General features: G+C 37.6%; 1 protein-coding gene across 18 annotated transcripts in view; it reads left to right on the top strand.

The window, feature by feature from the left end:
* Positions 1-2,711: 2,711 nt before the first annotated feature.
* The window catches only part of LOC118280811 (inositol 1,4,5-trisphosphate receptor), a 92,639-nt gene continuing 78,837 nt past the window's right edge, over positions 2,712-16,513 (top strand). For all 18 annotated transcript variants that reach the window (XM_050699551.1, XM_050699548.1, XM_050699550.1 and 15 more), the window contains exon 1: positions 2,712-3,552. The gene's annotated coding sequence lies outside the window, so the exon portion shown is untranslated. The remainder of the gene's footprint in view (positions 3,553-16,513) is intronic.

Below are 16,513 nucleotides of genomic sequence, written 5' to 3'. Positions count from 1 at the left end.
TAACCCAAACCTAACCCAAACCTAACCCAAACCTAACCCAAACCTAACCCAAACCTAAACCTAACCTAACCCAAACCTAAACCTAACCTAACCCAAACCTAAACCTAACCTAACGCAAACGTAACCTAACCCAACCTCGGGTCTATGGAATAGGGGGCGGGGACTTCCCCAAGTCCCGCGCCCCTGGACCCATTCATGGGGGCTGGAAGAGGGCGTTGTCCGCCCTTCTCCTGCGCCCGGTGCGCCTACTGCGGGCGGGGAAGGGATTCGAGATCTCCCTCTCCCGCTCCGCAGTTTCCTTCTGCGACATCACGTCCTCGCAGAAGGACACCACCGCGTCCCACGACTCCGCGCTGTCGACCATCTTGCGTACGACGGCCGGCAGCGACAGATCGCCTCCTATTTCGTTTGTCGGCAACAGCCGATCCCTTCAGGTTGGAGGACTTGGAGGCCACCTCCAAAATTTCCTCCTTGTCCTCCAGCGCCATTTGCGCTAGCTCAGCCACTGAGTGGTCTGCGTAGAGGACGTTGGAAGCCCCGTAGCCGGCCCTGGACCTTGCGGCACCGGTTGCGCGCTCCTTGGCGGCGACCTTCTCCTCCAGGTCCTTTTGCGCCTCCACCCGCTTGGCTTGCGCCAGAGACGCCCTCAGTTGGCGTTGAGCTTCATCAAGTCCCACATCATGGGAACTTGATTTCGCCTTCACCTTTTTTACCCTACCAATTACTGGTTCCGACGAATCGTCGGATTCTTGCCTCAGGTGCCCCTCTCGGGGCAGGACCACTCGTTAAAGGTTCCATCCCCACTATCACTACTTTCTCCGATCTCTAGTTGCGAAAAAAATATAAAATGGTTGAAATATTTACAAAATATTTTTATTATTTTTTATTGTTTAAAATTTGCCGCCCCCTAAAAAGTGCCGCCCGGGCGGGCCGCCCCTGCCGCCCCCACTACGCTACGCCACTGCCTGTGTGGTTGTATTATTTCGGAAGGTAGGTTAGTACGAGGGTGGGTCAAAAAGTTCGCGGAATGGGGGGTACGGGGGGGGGGGTGGTCACTTTTTTACCTGCTCTAGTTATGACACTCGTTAAAGGTATAAATATGAAATTTTATTAAAAACAGGTAATTTTTCACTGAGATACATTTCAATCAACAAGTCAATCCTGAAGAAAATTTGAAACTTAGTGAAAATTTAATTTCGTGCAGTCATAAAGTTCCTTAACAAGCAAGAAAAACCTCCTCAAACTTTTGGAAAGAGATGTTTTCTGTTTATGGAGACGCTTGCCCTTGTAAAACCATGATTTACAACTGGCACAACCTCTTCAAGCAAGGCAGGGATTTGATTGAAGACGATCCCAGGCCAGGACCTTCTGTCGAGTCGACCACGGTGGAAAACGTCGAAAAACTAAAAAAAAATATTGGAAGATGCCCGTTTGAAGACGAGGCAGCTTGCAGAAATGATCAGAGTATCAGCTACAACAATTTTGAACATCCTACACGATTATCTTGGCATGTAAAAGGTGTGCGCAAGAATGCTCACGCTAAACCAAAAGCAGCGGCGAGTTGAGTGTTGTCGCGAGTTTTTGAAAACCTGTGGTGAAAACAAGGACGAAGTTTTAGGCCGGAATATGACTAGAGATGAAACATGGGTTTATCATTATGAGCCTGAGTCCAAACGCGACTCGATGCAGTAGCACAAAAAGGGTACACCACCCCGAAGAAATTCAATGTGTCTTCGTCGGCTGGGATACAGAGGCAATCCTTCTTATTGACTACAAGGAAAATGGTGTCAACATAACTGGAGGTAACTACGCTACATTGCTGGAACGACTGGGACATGCTGTGAGGGAGAAAAGGTGGGGAAAATTGTCCAAAGGAGTGTTCGGTAGGTATACATAGCGGGTTTACTGGGGCTCCGGCTCGAAAAAATACGTTCATATTTGAGATTTTTCTTTACGGAAATTTCCTATTGTTTTTGCAGTTTTAGGTTGACCTTGACCATAAAAACCATTTAGGCTCTAAGATACATGGTCCTGCGGTGTTACCCTCTTTTGACAATCTATAACAGCATTGTGTACCTAGATATTATTATAGTATGATCCTGTTGTGGTGTTGCCAAAAACCCAACGAACAGGTACCCACTTTTCCTCACCCGATACCTGAGGATCCCAAGAGCTGTAGGTACTCATTTTTAAATCTGTAAGCCCAAAATTAACTGGAATAAAGTGCATTTGCAGCACCAGAGACATCGCAAGTACCTACGCACTTGTGATATCTCTGGTGCATGTCTGTCATTCTACCTTGCATAGAAAGAAAAAATACCTACCAGTAACAAATGTCATGTCTATGTTGTTCAAGGTCGAAGATGGTATGATCACCAAACAATTATTCAAGCCTGTCTGTCTATCCCGTAGAAAACTCTACTGTGATAATATCGTATTGATCTTTTAGATAACCTAATTTTAATTAATTCATGAGATAAAGTTGTAGATACTTATATTATATCTATGTATCACTCTGTTATTGTATAATATGTGGCATTAAATCATTAATTAGTATCAGTTGCCTATCAATTGACCTAGCACCAAAACTCTGCGAGAATTTATTTTTAGCTGCTTCTCCAAAGAGAATGGATCACAGTCTAAGTCTAACAAAAAGGATAAAGTTTGGTGTCCATAACACACAATAGAAGGCAATGCTGGCCAGTAAAATTTGACAAATTGAAAGCACCTACTATGAAAACGTAGTGTCAAGATAATTATGCTGTTTATTTGCAACTCTCAAAATTATTTGTCTTGAATATCCTCATACTCATAATTAAATAATATGGGAAATCAAAGTTTCAGGAGCAGGGACTTGGTTTGGGGATCTACTGATTCTGCAGGAGAAACACACACAAAATTGAATTTTAGTCCAAAATCCAAACACAAGTTTGAACAAGTTTCAAGAAAGAAGACGTACAAGAAAGCTAAAATAAAACCTGTTTCTTTGAGATCTGGAAAAACGCTACGGACCGACATTCAAAAAATTAGAGAAAAGATATTAGGAGATAAAGTACCGGTAATTATGGCATTGTTAATGGAGTATCCCTATCGATTGCGCATGGCTAAGAATCCGATTAAACATTGTTTTTCACAAATTAACAACGCGTTACCCTGCGAAGAGTTGTGTCGTCGAATTCAATTGAATCCTTGTGCATCTTATTGCCGGAAATGTGACAAAAAGTCGTCTACCGTGTCCAGAAAACCAAAACGTTGATGTTTCCTATCTGTTATTGAATATTTTGTAGTTTGTGTAAATTTGTTTTGTGTTCAGTAGAAATAAATTATTTTGGTATGGCTTGACGTTTGTTATTGGGAAAACGCAATTGTCGAGTGGCAACACCGCAGTGGCGCGCCTTCATGCGAGGTGACTTCGCTTCGCCGTGTGTCATTAGAAATCAAAGTTTTTATGTTTTTCTCGAATTATCGCATTTAAATCCATTTTTAATCTCTGAGTGATATTATTGTGATTATGTGCTGTTATCTTTTGAGTGGCGGAGGCGTACGATAAGGGTAAGATAATATTGTAAATGTTAGTTCATATCAGACGGTGGTTCGAAAAACTCAAATTCATTCATACCATGATAGCAATAATAGAATAATTATAAAATATTCATCTCTGTGTATTTTGGACGTTTTGTGACCTTTAGGGGGCGACCGTGAATATAGAATGAAGTTATTTGTAACAACTGTTGATTAGTTTGTCGATAAAATTTTCAATGTTTTTGCTTGTTTTTAATTGTGAGGGGGGTTATTTTGTGTTATTGGCTTGATAACGGCATTACGTGGTAATAGCAACTTATTGACCTTGCATACCATTACGATTCTTATTGGAACATCGAAACTTTGGTAGGTAGTTTCAAAAGAGCAAAAGTTTTTATTTCAGCGGTTTTTTCATGATATTACGTTTGTTTGTCCTTCTAAGACTTAATAATTTCTCCTAAAAATAATCTTAGCAATGTTTTAGAGGTCAACTATTCTTTTACAAACTTTTTTTTTATTAAAAAGGTTGCACTACCTTAAACTTAACTTTATACTAAGTTATCTGGAGGTTATGTACTTGGGTAACTATCAATAACTTTTTCAACCCACGGTGAAACTTATAAAACTTAAAAACTCAGATCTAACACAACCCATAATACTTGAAACTTTCTGAAAACACATAATAATATCTTCATTTGAGGGTACTTATAAAATTACAATTATTGTAATTTATATTTTACTATATCTACTATTAAGTTTACTATTACTACTACTTCATAGTAATAGTATTACTACAAAAATATAGTATAGTAAAAAACTATACTATCACCCACTACCTACATATTAAAAACTGAATTAACTACCTACTTTAAAATATAATAAAAAATATCTAAAAGAATACAATGAAACCTATTTAAATACATACAGGTTATGTTTAGTTGCTGAATAAACTGAATCCAATAAGAAATGTGTTTATTACATTCCAATTTTTTTGTAATAGGTGATTAATTTATTTTTCTGAAAATCTGTATCAAGTTCTTTTTTCAAGGCCGGTTTAATTTTTTTTATTTTATTTATTTATGAAAGATAATGATGCCATCTTACAGTTAATTCCAATATAATGCCATATTATCTTAATTAGGTAAGATGTTTGATTATGTTTGCTTACTTGATACACATCTTTTGACATATTTCTTATTGAAAATACCTATTAGAAAATCTGGTAACTTGTTACTGATTAATATTGTAAAAAAACAACCAAAAAATAAACAATATTCTAATAACAACATACCTAAATAAATAAATATCTTATAAGAAACTCGCTGGCCCAGCAAAACTTTTTATTGCATCAAACATTTTTTAATCCTTCCCTGGACTTTTACAAATAACATGACATGACCAACATTTCTTAAATCATTCCAGCCGTTCTCAAGTTTTAGCAAAACTAACAAACAGTAATTGATTTTTATGTATAAAGATTACTTATTTTGATGACTATGTAATTATTATTGTAGAATTGCGACATAAGGATTAATATTCATTTCTTATTACAATAACTAATTTCTACATCAACATAAAACTCCTATTAAGTTTAATAGTATAAAAACCTTAATATTTTCTTTTCTATCAGTAATTATTATTAACTTTTAAAGTATACAATACAGTACTTTATTTTAGTCCAAAAATGTATAACAACTACAACCGAAATCAGTACGGTAACAAATCAATCTCTCCCACACTCCAGCTAATTGGTTCTAATCAAACTAAATGCGGTACAATTTATACAGCGGAGCAAACTTAACAGATTTGTCTGGTCTTGTTACGTACCAGTAATAGATGAAAGCGACTATTGTTTTGTTATGTTTACTCATGCAAATAGGTGTTGCTAATTAGAATCTGTTTTATTTATGTATAGGATAGGTATACAGGATGTCATCTGTCTATTTCAATGGTGGTAAGATTCCCGGGTCGGTTAGTATTAAGTATTTTTCGGTTGAACTGTTTAAAAGTGTAATTGGCTACTAGCAACATGAGGTTCAGAATGGTGATTTGGTTGTTCCCATAGGAATTAGGTCCAAAAATGGTAAAAAGAGGGTGTTACATTTTCTAGCTGTCTCTTTGGTTATTACAATATATGAAATTGTGCGGGATATGATTGTGAAAATATTTGTGTTACTAATACATACCTCATTTATAAACTAGAAGGTAAAAGGTATGTAGTGTTTATTTTATGCTGAATTTGTACTATAAATAGGAAATTTATTAAAATACTTACTATTTACATATCTGCTATAACTACATAGATAATTATAACCATGAAGCAAATACAAAGAGATGTCATAACTGGATTTCCCTTTATCATAATACGTGACACTTTACTGGCAGCATGGAATATTACAAACCCTCTATTTTCTATCTACCGATCCCATACTACAAAAACATTGCCAATTATCCACATCTTAATGTGTCACTTTCTGAGCGCTTACAACCTTTTTATTTATAATATCATAGGGCAGGATTTTTTGTGTCTCAGACTGAGCTGTGCAAAATCACATTATGGCATCTCCTCTATATACTTGCTTCATAATAATATCCTTGATTTTACATAATTATGTTTGTATAATTTTATTTGTTATTTATTTTAACTTATTGCACAATATAGGTACAAAGGTAGACATAATGCCACAGGAATTCTTTCTTGTCGACCTTCAAGTGTTTTTAAGATGTTTTCTATATAAAAGCTGTAATGCCTTGTTTGCATTACGCTAGTATCTTACTCAAGTATCGAGTATTTAGTAGCTCTCTCTCACTTCGATTTTGGGACAGCAAGCAACACAGCAACAAGCTGGCCCAATATATCCGGAGCTGCGGACTACCTAGCGGGTTTACCGGGGCTCCGGTTCGAAAAGCAGGAGTAGGAACGGGGTGGTTTTTAGTAAGTCAGTAAGAGTCTGACACTACCTCTCGCCTCACCTAAGGCGAGAGAAGACATTGGATGATTTTCCCCCTCAAAAAAATAAAAATAAAAGTTGGCCCAATATCGAAGCGAGAGAGAGCTACTAAATACTCGCTACTTGACTAAAATACTACCGTAATGCGAAGAAGGCATAAGAAAAAATATTAAATGCTAGTAAATAGTTTGTATGACACAACAAGTCAATCTTGTGCACCCACTAATTGATCCGAATAGAAGGAACTCCGCGCTCTAATTAATTGACTGGGAAGCGAGAACTACTATGATTCCATCTCTACAGATCTTCCTTGTTTACGTTTCTTAAGTTAATTTGGATGTTTCCTCAGTAATTAATAACCTATTTCAACTTTTCAACTAGGTATAATCAAAATATCACACTTCTAATCGTAACGAGAGTGCGTTCGGCACTCTGATTTGCCGGCTCCAATGAAATAACCAATCACAGCGCCGAACGCTCGTTTCGATCTCGTTAAACATAAAGCAAACTCGTACTAAGGGTACTGATCCGCGGTCGGACGACACTGGCGTGACGATGCGACCTACGATGCAGCAGGCCTGCTCATAAGTCAAAGCAACCTATTTTCACTTTTGGTAGTAGACTGCACGGTTGGTGCGGTGACTCTTTGTGTGATCCACAAATTGTTGTTTCGGGTCTGGGTGTCATGTATATGTGAACTTGTATGTTTGTAAACGGACCCACGACACAGGAGAAAATCCTAATGTGGGGCAACATTCTAAAAAAAAAAACAAAAACAAAACAAAAACTTTTAGTGCCTTCCAAAAAGCATTATTTTTCTAAATTACACAACTACATATACACTTTGAGCTATACAGAACCAGTTTATCATGGTCTTGCTACGTATGATCTTTCCGCACATTCGACGGTCAGTTTATACTGGTAACGTATAGCTTGATATGAAGCCGTGTGTACTTCAATAGACGATATTATGGTAAACGACCTTCACTGTATCTGCGCAGGATTCGAGCAGTGTGATAACAACGAATCTATTAATAAATTAGCTCTAAATTGTTTGTTTTATGGGTTATGATGGGATAGTAAGCTTTTATTTTGTTTCATACTAGCTTCTGCCTGCGGCTTTGTCCGCGTTCCCGTGGGATGAAAAGTATCCTATGTGTTATTTCAGACCATAATCTACCCCTGTTCCAAATTTCATCCCGATCCCTTGAGCCGTTTTGACGTGATTGAGTAACAAACAAACATACAAACTCATAATCTTCCGCATTTTTATAATAATAGTAAGATAAAATTGTACCTACCGTTAGCATTAGCATTGAGTATCGTAGCTAAACAAAATAAATACCTAACCTCTATAATATTTCGTCCGTTTTCCTGTTTCTAAATCTAGAATTGTAACTATTAATTATAAAAATAATGAAACTGTATGATAATGTGTTTTTTTTTTTTATTTGCTCCACGTGGGTGTTTCATACGACTATACTTAAAAGCTAAATTAACTAAACTAAAAATGTAACCAAGAATTGTATTGTGAATCTGATTGAAAAAGAATAACCTATGGAATTTCTTGCTCGTTCTTCTCCATAGGAATCTACACTTTGGAACGAGCAAATAGCTTCACTAGAGGACTGACCGACAGGCAGACATTTTTAATATTATTATATTTGCTTTGACGTACTTGTGGCGACACATTGACAAGTGACAAGTGACAGATGACAGAAGTCGCACATAGACTATCGACGAGCAAATCAATGGATGACGTCACAAATATCCTGCATCGCACATATGAAGTTTGCATGCGAATTAACATGGATAGAAAATCCCAACGTACAACAGTTGGGCAGAAAGCCCGCCAGGCTGATCACCTCGCCTGGTCGGAGGATCCTCCTTTTCTTAGGGAACTTTACTCTCTGTTCCCTAAAGTGGTGACCCCCGACGTGATTGAAAGCAACCTTCACGGAGCAGATCAGCACCGTCATCCTCATTGCCACCTCCCTCACCCATCACTTCTCCGCTGAGCGGTAATCAAGTCGCAGCCAACCAGCATCCTCGGCCTCATCAGGGACCACCACACGCTACATCGAAGATATGCAGCCTGGTTCTTCCCTACGGCCTCATCAGCGCCTAGGCACAGCACTCTGCACACGGTCTGAGGACGCCTTCCTCCCGTTAAGGCAGACGCCAGCCCCTACGCACCTACCCTCGCAGCATCTATTCCCCGACTCACCGTGGGACACTGCGAGCTTCACTACTCCGACTCACTGGAGTATCACCCTGCACCGCGCACCCGACTCACTGGGCATTCAGCGGCACAGTTCCGACTCACTGGAACTAGGGACATTCAACACTGGCTCTGGCACCGCTCATCTCAAGCATCGACAGCCGTCTCAACAGGATCGACCTCCGGTCTTGGGGGGGAGTGATGTGGCGACACATTGACAAGTGACAAGTGACAGATGACAGAAGTCGCACATAGACTATCGACGAGCAAATCAATGGATGACGTCACAAATATCCTGCATCGCACATATGAAGTTTGCATGCGAATTAACATGGATAGAAAATTCCAACGTACAACAGTTGGGCAGAAAGCCCGCCAGGCTGATCACCTCGCCTGGTCGGAGGATCCTCCTTTTCTTAGGGAACTTTACTCTCTGTTCCCTAAATACTGAAGTGCTTTCCTAAATAATTTTGACTTTGACTATGCAAAACCCGTAAACTGGCGGTCGAATGTACGGAAAGATCATTTATTATTTATTTAAATTTATTGATTTGGTTAGGTATCTGGTTTTGCATAGCTGGATGTGCAAGTCCCGTGTAGAAGTGCTCAACAGACATGAAAACATTAAAGTAAGATTAATATTTAAGTTAAGATTGATTGATTTAATTAAACAGAAGATTTGAGACTAACCTAACACCCAAAAGGCCGGCAATGCACTTGTAACGCCTCTGATGTTTCCGGTACCCATGGGCGGCGGCTATTGCTTACCATCAGGTCATACGTCTGCTCGATTACCGATTTATACCAGAAAAAGCCAATTAATAACGTAATAAATAAATTAAATGGCGTTCAATTTGTTAGACAGTCAAGCTAATCTCATCTCAACATCTGATCTCTTTCAATAACACCAAAATAGTTCCAATAAAAAAGGTAAACATAAGCTGACCCATGATTCAAATTGATGGACTTAAAGCAATCGAGCCGACGATAAATGGGATTGGGATATTGAAGCGTCGGTTAAAATAGAAGATTTTTGATCTATTTTCGTTTTATATCGATAGTGTCAAGATTAAGACACTGAAAATACGTGGATTACCGCCGTATTCAGAGTAATTTAGGTAATAGTTACTTACCTTACCAGTTATTAGCAATAAAATTGTTTTCGGAATAAAATCGTTACTAAGGAATAGTTTCAAGTAATCATTAAATGTCTCATAATTCATAGCACATCTTACTCGCACAGCTACATAGCTTAGTATCGGTGGAAACGGTCACATAGTTTCACAGCTTAGCAACATCTTTGTAGCATTTTTTTTTAAGGAGGAAAATAATCTAATGACTTCTCTCACCTTGGGTGAGGCGAGAGGGAGTGTCAGACTCTTACTGACTAAAAACCACCCTGTTCCTACCCCTATCCTTAGAGCTGGAGTCTCGGTAAAACCGCTTGGTATACCGCAGCTCCGGAATCTTTGTAGCATAGCTAAATACCACATCTCTGGTGGAAAAGCACTCTAACATACCTAAGTCCCAAACCAAATCAGTCGCAACCATTCTTAAACTGTCCCTAAATACGTAATAGTACATGTACCTATATAACAATAAAAAACAACAAGCTTAATGTTATCCCAAGTGATTTTGACTTCCCGACTTTTTTCAACCAGACTATTGACTTGCAAATTGCCAAAGTAAATATTAATTTTGTGCCGACTCCCGAGTCGGCCATACATAACCACATATATTATGCATGTGGCTCTTTATTCCATCGGAATTGGGCGTAGTATTCAGATTTTATATTTAATATGTTTACGCGTAGGTACCTATATAATTTTCCTTATTCACTATTTTACATTGTGAGGTTTTTCCAAAACAAAAATGGCACTAACATTATATTAAAATCTATGTAAATACCTATTAGCTATGTACACTGTAGGTATAGGTAGAATCGGTAAGTTTTTTTATGGGCTTATGGCACCGACGTCTAAAATATTACTGGGTAGACACAGGCAGTACAATAAATATTAGTATTTCTTTTTGTTTAAGGAATTCGGGTTTTTTAAACGTATGAAAAATAAGGAAAAATAAGTCGATTGATAAACAATAGGTTTTTGATGAGAAATAAAAATTAAAGTTAAAATATTTATGAGCCTGAACACTTGGGTTCAAATATAGTCTTGATTAGTTAATGGAGTGACCACTTACATCTTCTAGGGTCGATCAGCAGCGTTTTGCGTCCATCGGCTGCTATCTCTATCTGGTCATCTATCTCGTATAGAATAACATGTTTGCAAACCTCAAAAACCTTCCGAAAATAGCATATAATATTATCTTCTTTAAGTACGCTATTTTAAAAATATAGCAGACTTATATCCCGTCGTGAACATCTCTTGGAATATAATCCACCTTTGCTCGAGTTATATTTCTCCTTCGGGACGCAGGAGGTATTGTTTTCTTTATATTCATGCTAGCTACTCGCGCGGTTTCACCCGCTCCGCTCGACTACTACATAGCGTGATGTTTTATAGGCCTTCTTCGATCAACGCACTATCCAACTCAAATAATTTTCTGATATTTAAATTTGATACTTACAAACTGTGATCGCCAAGCGTGGATATCATAGCAACGTCCTTTTAGGAGTCTAGCAGTGGACTCCTACTCTAATATATTAATGAACTATAATAGGGTAGATGACTAATTTTTATTTTAATGTCCGTCTTGTAGATTATTTTAAAATATTAGACACGTATTTTTTATTTTCTTACGGAAACAAATACTTTCGAAGATATATCCATTTGAAATATCGCGTGACGTCACTTTAGAGTACGTTTTATACTCTATAGTGACGTAGTTAGCTCCCACTCCTAAACTTTGATTCATTTTATCTAAGTATTGTTATCTTATATGACAAAATAAAAAAATACGTGTCTAATATTTTTCATTACCTAACTGACGGACTAATTACATTTTTAATTTTCATACCCCGTCATCATCCCTATTCAGCATATTTTTTAATTATTAATCCTACCCTGTTCTTGATTACAAATCTTTTTAAATAATTGCATATAAAAGTTCCTTAATCTCATTCTACAGAATCATTGAAACTTTTAACTTCTGTAATATAAGAGGAGTTAGCATGGGGTTCCCTTGCCTGAATCGTAATTCCCGAGTCCCGACGTAGATTACCAACGGAAATTAGGTTTTGTGGTGCTCGTAAACGATGAGCCCCAATCTCGACCCTACTCAACATTTTAATTATGTTTTTAGTGGATTAACTTTTCACATCTGTCAAAATTTTTCTGGCTTTTTTCGGTATATTTAAATTTGATTCTAATCTATATCTAGATCAATATATACTATTATATAAAGCTAAAGAGTTTCTTTGTTTCGAACACTTTTTGCCACTTAAACGTTTACAAAGTTCCGATATTCTGTTTGTTTGTTTGAACGCGCTTATCTCCGGAGTTACTGGTCCGATTTTAATAATTTTTGTTTATGTTGGATAGTGCATTTATCGAGGAAGGCTATAGACTATAAAACATCACGCTACGATCAATAGGAGCGGAGTCGAACGGGTAAAACCGCGTGGAAGTAGCTAGAGAACTTATAAATAAGGTGTTAAAAAAAAAAAAACTAATAAAGCTGTGTTCACGAATTTGGACGCTTTGCATTTGTGTTGTAGAGGTTTTGATTTAAAGTGTTTATTTAATGGCCGCTGCCACGCTGTGTTGAGTTTAATTAAATACTGCATAATAATATTATTCTTAGAAAACGAATTCCAAATTATTCTTGAAATGTCGATTTATTTATATCCCAAGGCAAAGACTAGATAATGTAATAAACATATTGACATTTAGGTGCCTGATGAGAGTCGAGTGTAGCTCTGTAACTTTTTTTGATCATATCGTATGCATTCAAGGGATTTTTAATACTTACGAGTATACCATTTTTACAAGTTCTTTTTTATGGTCGGTTCATATCTGACGGAACATGCGTCGCGTATTATATTATCGGTCGCGTAACGCCAGAACAGACAAATATATAGAAAAACAGTTGATCATTTACACTCAACCGATGATACGTCAGTACGACCGATGATACGGTCGACGTATTTTACCTCAAATAAACAACACAACAACGAAACACAACGCAAGCGTTGTTTCACGTCGGTTTTCTGTGAGGCCGTGGTATCACTCCGGTCGAACCGGTCCATTCGTGCCAAAGCATGGCTCTCCCACACTTTATTCACTTTAAGTTCTGGACTCCCATTTTCATTACCCAGGTAAATTGATTAACCAACAAACACCTGAAAAATTCACAGCCTTTCAGCTCTTCTACCTTGTTGCTACTAATGCGAGGCACTTGAAACATCCCTTTTTGGGGGATAAATAGTCGTTTAGTGGTTTCAAGGGTCCGCCCCTCGAGAAATGTAGGGTAAGTGATGTCAGTTATCTGACAACATGTATCTTGCCTTCATTGTGTAATTTGTAGGGTGTTTGTGTGGTCACTTGAAACTTAATTTATTTCTGTACGGTTGGCGCGGTAGCTGGGCAACTGGCTGCCGTACAACGTGTAGCGGGTTTAATTCTCGCACGGAGCAACTCTTTGTGATCCAAAAATTGTTGTTTCGGGATCGGGTTATTATGTGCATTTGAAATTGTATGTTTGTAAACGCACACACGACACAGGAGAAAGTCCTAATGTGGGGCAACGTTAAAAAAAGTAATAACTAATTCTCTTGGGATTTGTTAAACTTCATTATTTTGGCTTGTAGGCTAGTCAACTTTTACTGGGTAATAGTTATTTGTGCTTGATATATTATGGTAATGAGGTCACAGTGGCCTCTCGTGTCACCTGGTTCCATTAAATAGAATGGCAAATAACTAATTACTCATAATTATATTTTTCATTTTAACCGACTTCAAAAATGTATTCAGTTTGACCTGTTTGTACGCGAATACCTCGTGTTTGACTGAACCGATTTTAATGCAGTTTTCAGCATAGTATTTTTCAGCCTTAGGAGAAGGTTTTCGGGATATTATCCGACTAAAAAAAAAGATGGAGAAGGTAAAGCAGACTGAAGGCGGTTTCCTTTTTAATTATTAACACATTGAACGCCGTGGTGGTCACCGGTGACTGACGTTAGTGGAGGATTTGCCTTCAACAGTTTTTCTATTGGCAGTCAAAGACTTAAAGAAATGTTTTATATAAATATTTGCTTAAATGCAAATGCAAGACCAGACCAATTGAAATGTTATGTCGGATATTTCAATCATATCCTGCGAGTGTTTCCGGACGATGGTTTATCAGGAAGTATATTCGACAACCCATTAAAATTCCCAAGTGAAAACTTGTGTATGTTTGTGCTGAATTGCTGATCCATCAATCGTCAATCAGCGATCAATCCTAATACTTGTTTGTATTGAGTGCCCACTGGGCGACTAATGTTAGCTTGTAATATCCAAACATGATGGTTATGACCTACCTACTATGATTAGAGAATAGGGATGATGATTAAAAATCTATTTAGTCCGTCAGGAATGGAATGACTATTCTGTTAATAAAGCCAGTGTTTTAATATTTTCTTTCTTTAGGTCACATGAAAAATAAAAAAAATAAACGAAATCGTCGCATCGACTTCTCCCGGCTTGGGTTTAATTAAGGTTCTTGGGAGCCGGCCAATCAGAGCACCGGCTCCCATGAACCAACCAATCAGAGCGCCGAACGCGGTCTCGTTTCGATCTCGACCAACGTAAAACAAACTCGCACTAAGGATACAGACAGGTTTGAACAAAGTTCTCTTAACAACTTAAAAAATAATTTCTGGAGCTCACTCTTCGAAGTTTTCTTTCGGAGTTAGGTTATTTATTGCTAACTCCCACCTGGCTGTTTCCGTTTTTTTCTTTATTTTCTTCGGTAAGTTTTGATTTGATCTTTTCTCGAACTTCTCGTAAAGAATTTTATCCATGAGGTGAGTATGTTTCGAAACTATTTGCTTTCAATATTTAGTTGTATTTAGAGTTATTTTATAGTTTTTGGCTGAGACTCATCTGTGTTAAAGTACATTGTTGTGCTTCAATGAAATATATTATTAGAAATTATTGGCATTAGGAGCTCGGATTAGCAAACATTTGCTACCTGGTGTTTTCTATAAATAAAGCTTTATGAAAGTTATTTGGTATTAAGTAAATTCGGTTAAAGTTAAATACTTCATAATCATAGTGTTTTTAGAGAGAGAGAAATTGGGTAGTTTCCCAGGTCATAAATAAATTATTTCGACATTTCCATACAATAAACTAATCGTAGTTTCATTCATTAATTTGACGTTTGCATTGATTTTTCTAGATATATTTGCATATGTATGTTATTTGACGCTTAAATTTGATGACGTCAACGTCAAAGTAGCAATCTCCTATGAAATTCATAGAAAAGTATTGTTTTTGACATTTGGATAAAAGAATTGATTTGACTAGCTGTAAACTTTTGACTAGTTATAAAGTACCGTATTGTAAAAAAATCAGAGGACCTTTTAATGTGTAATTAAAATCTGGGACAATAGCTACAAACTTCTTCAGAGCACAGAAGAAAGTCTAGAAGTTTCCGAGCTCATTGTGTAGCTTGGCTGGAAGAAGTGTTGTATTGTATCGAGACCAGACCAACTTGTTACCACTTTGCCACCCTCAGCCATTGTGTGGACTCGAGAATGCTTTCACTGCAGTTTTTCTTTGATATTCGTAGGTACTTAAATACGTTTGAATGTAAAAGGAAATGCTTGACATTGGATTGTGACTTGATTGGTTCGAACTCCGCAGATTGGAAAATATAATCATAATCAACGAATAGGGGATGTAAACATACACCTACCATTACCTGGCTACATATCTTAATTTCTAATTATTACAGCTTGTTGATATACAATTTATCTTCAAAAACACAACAGTTAGGAATAAATAGAAAAACCGCGACGAGCAATGATGTTTCATCAAACACAACTACCTTGCTAGTGCCGTAAATAGAAGTGTTGAACACTATACATTCATCATCATCATCAGCCGAGAGACGTCCACTGCTGAACAAAGGCCTCACACTATACATTAAATATTGTGAATTAAATAAGTGTGCAAGAGCCATGTTTCGGCACGAATGGGCCAGCTCGACCGAAAACTGCTCCCAGAAAACTGACGTGAAAAAACGCTTGCGTTGTGTTTGCTGTGTGAGTGAGGTTACCGGAGGCCAAATTACCCCTTTTCCCAATCCCCGATTCCCCAACAACCCTTAAATTCCTAACCCCTAAAAGGCCGGTAACGCACACTGCTTCTTTTCCTGCTTACCATCAGGCTGTGATCCGCCATTCGTATACCTTACGGCTAATACCATAAAAAAATGTTACCATTCGTTATCCGGAATCAAGAGCGGCTAACCCGCATTATAACAAACAACCCATATTTTAATAAAAAAGTAAATAGCTTCATATACACAAATCGAAAACACGAGAACGTTACATCTTTCACCACAACACAAGCAGTTATTTACAGCGAGACCTGGTATTCCTCAAATATGTGTATTCTGTGTTCATTGGTCCAAAAGATAATGATTCATTTTCTAACATTATAAAGTGTTACTATGCCCGCATTATACGTTTCAACAGTTTTATGCCTGACAGAGAACAGTTACAGCTCCTGTGAATGTGATATAAGCTTCAGTTTATCATTGTGTTTGTAAAAAATGTTTGCATGTATGTTAGGTACGTGTCGGTGTACGAAAGAGATGTGTATCGGACGTTTTCTACTCTTATCTATGTGTGTTTGGGAGTAAAGATGGTTAG

Source organism: Spodoptera frugiperda, chromosome 16 (genome assembly GCF_023101765.2).
Source record: "Spodoptera frugiperda isolate SF20-4 chromosome 16, AGI-APGP_CSIRO_Sfru_2.0, whole genome shotgun sequence".
In the NCBI taxonomy this organism is placed as follows: domain Eukaryota; kingdom Metazoa; phylum Arthropoda; class Insecta; order Lepidoptera; family Noctuidae; genus Spodoptera; species Spodoptera frugiperda.
This window is presented reverse-complemented; position numbering and strand designations above follow the sequence as displayed.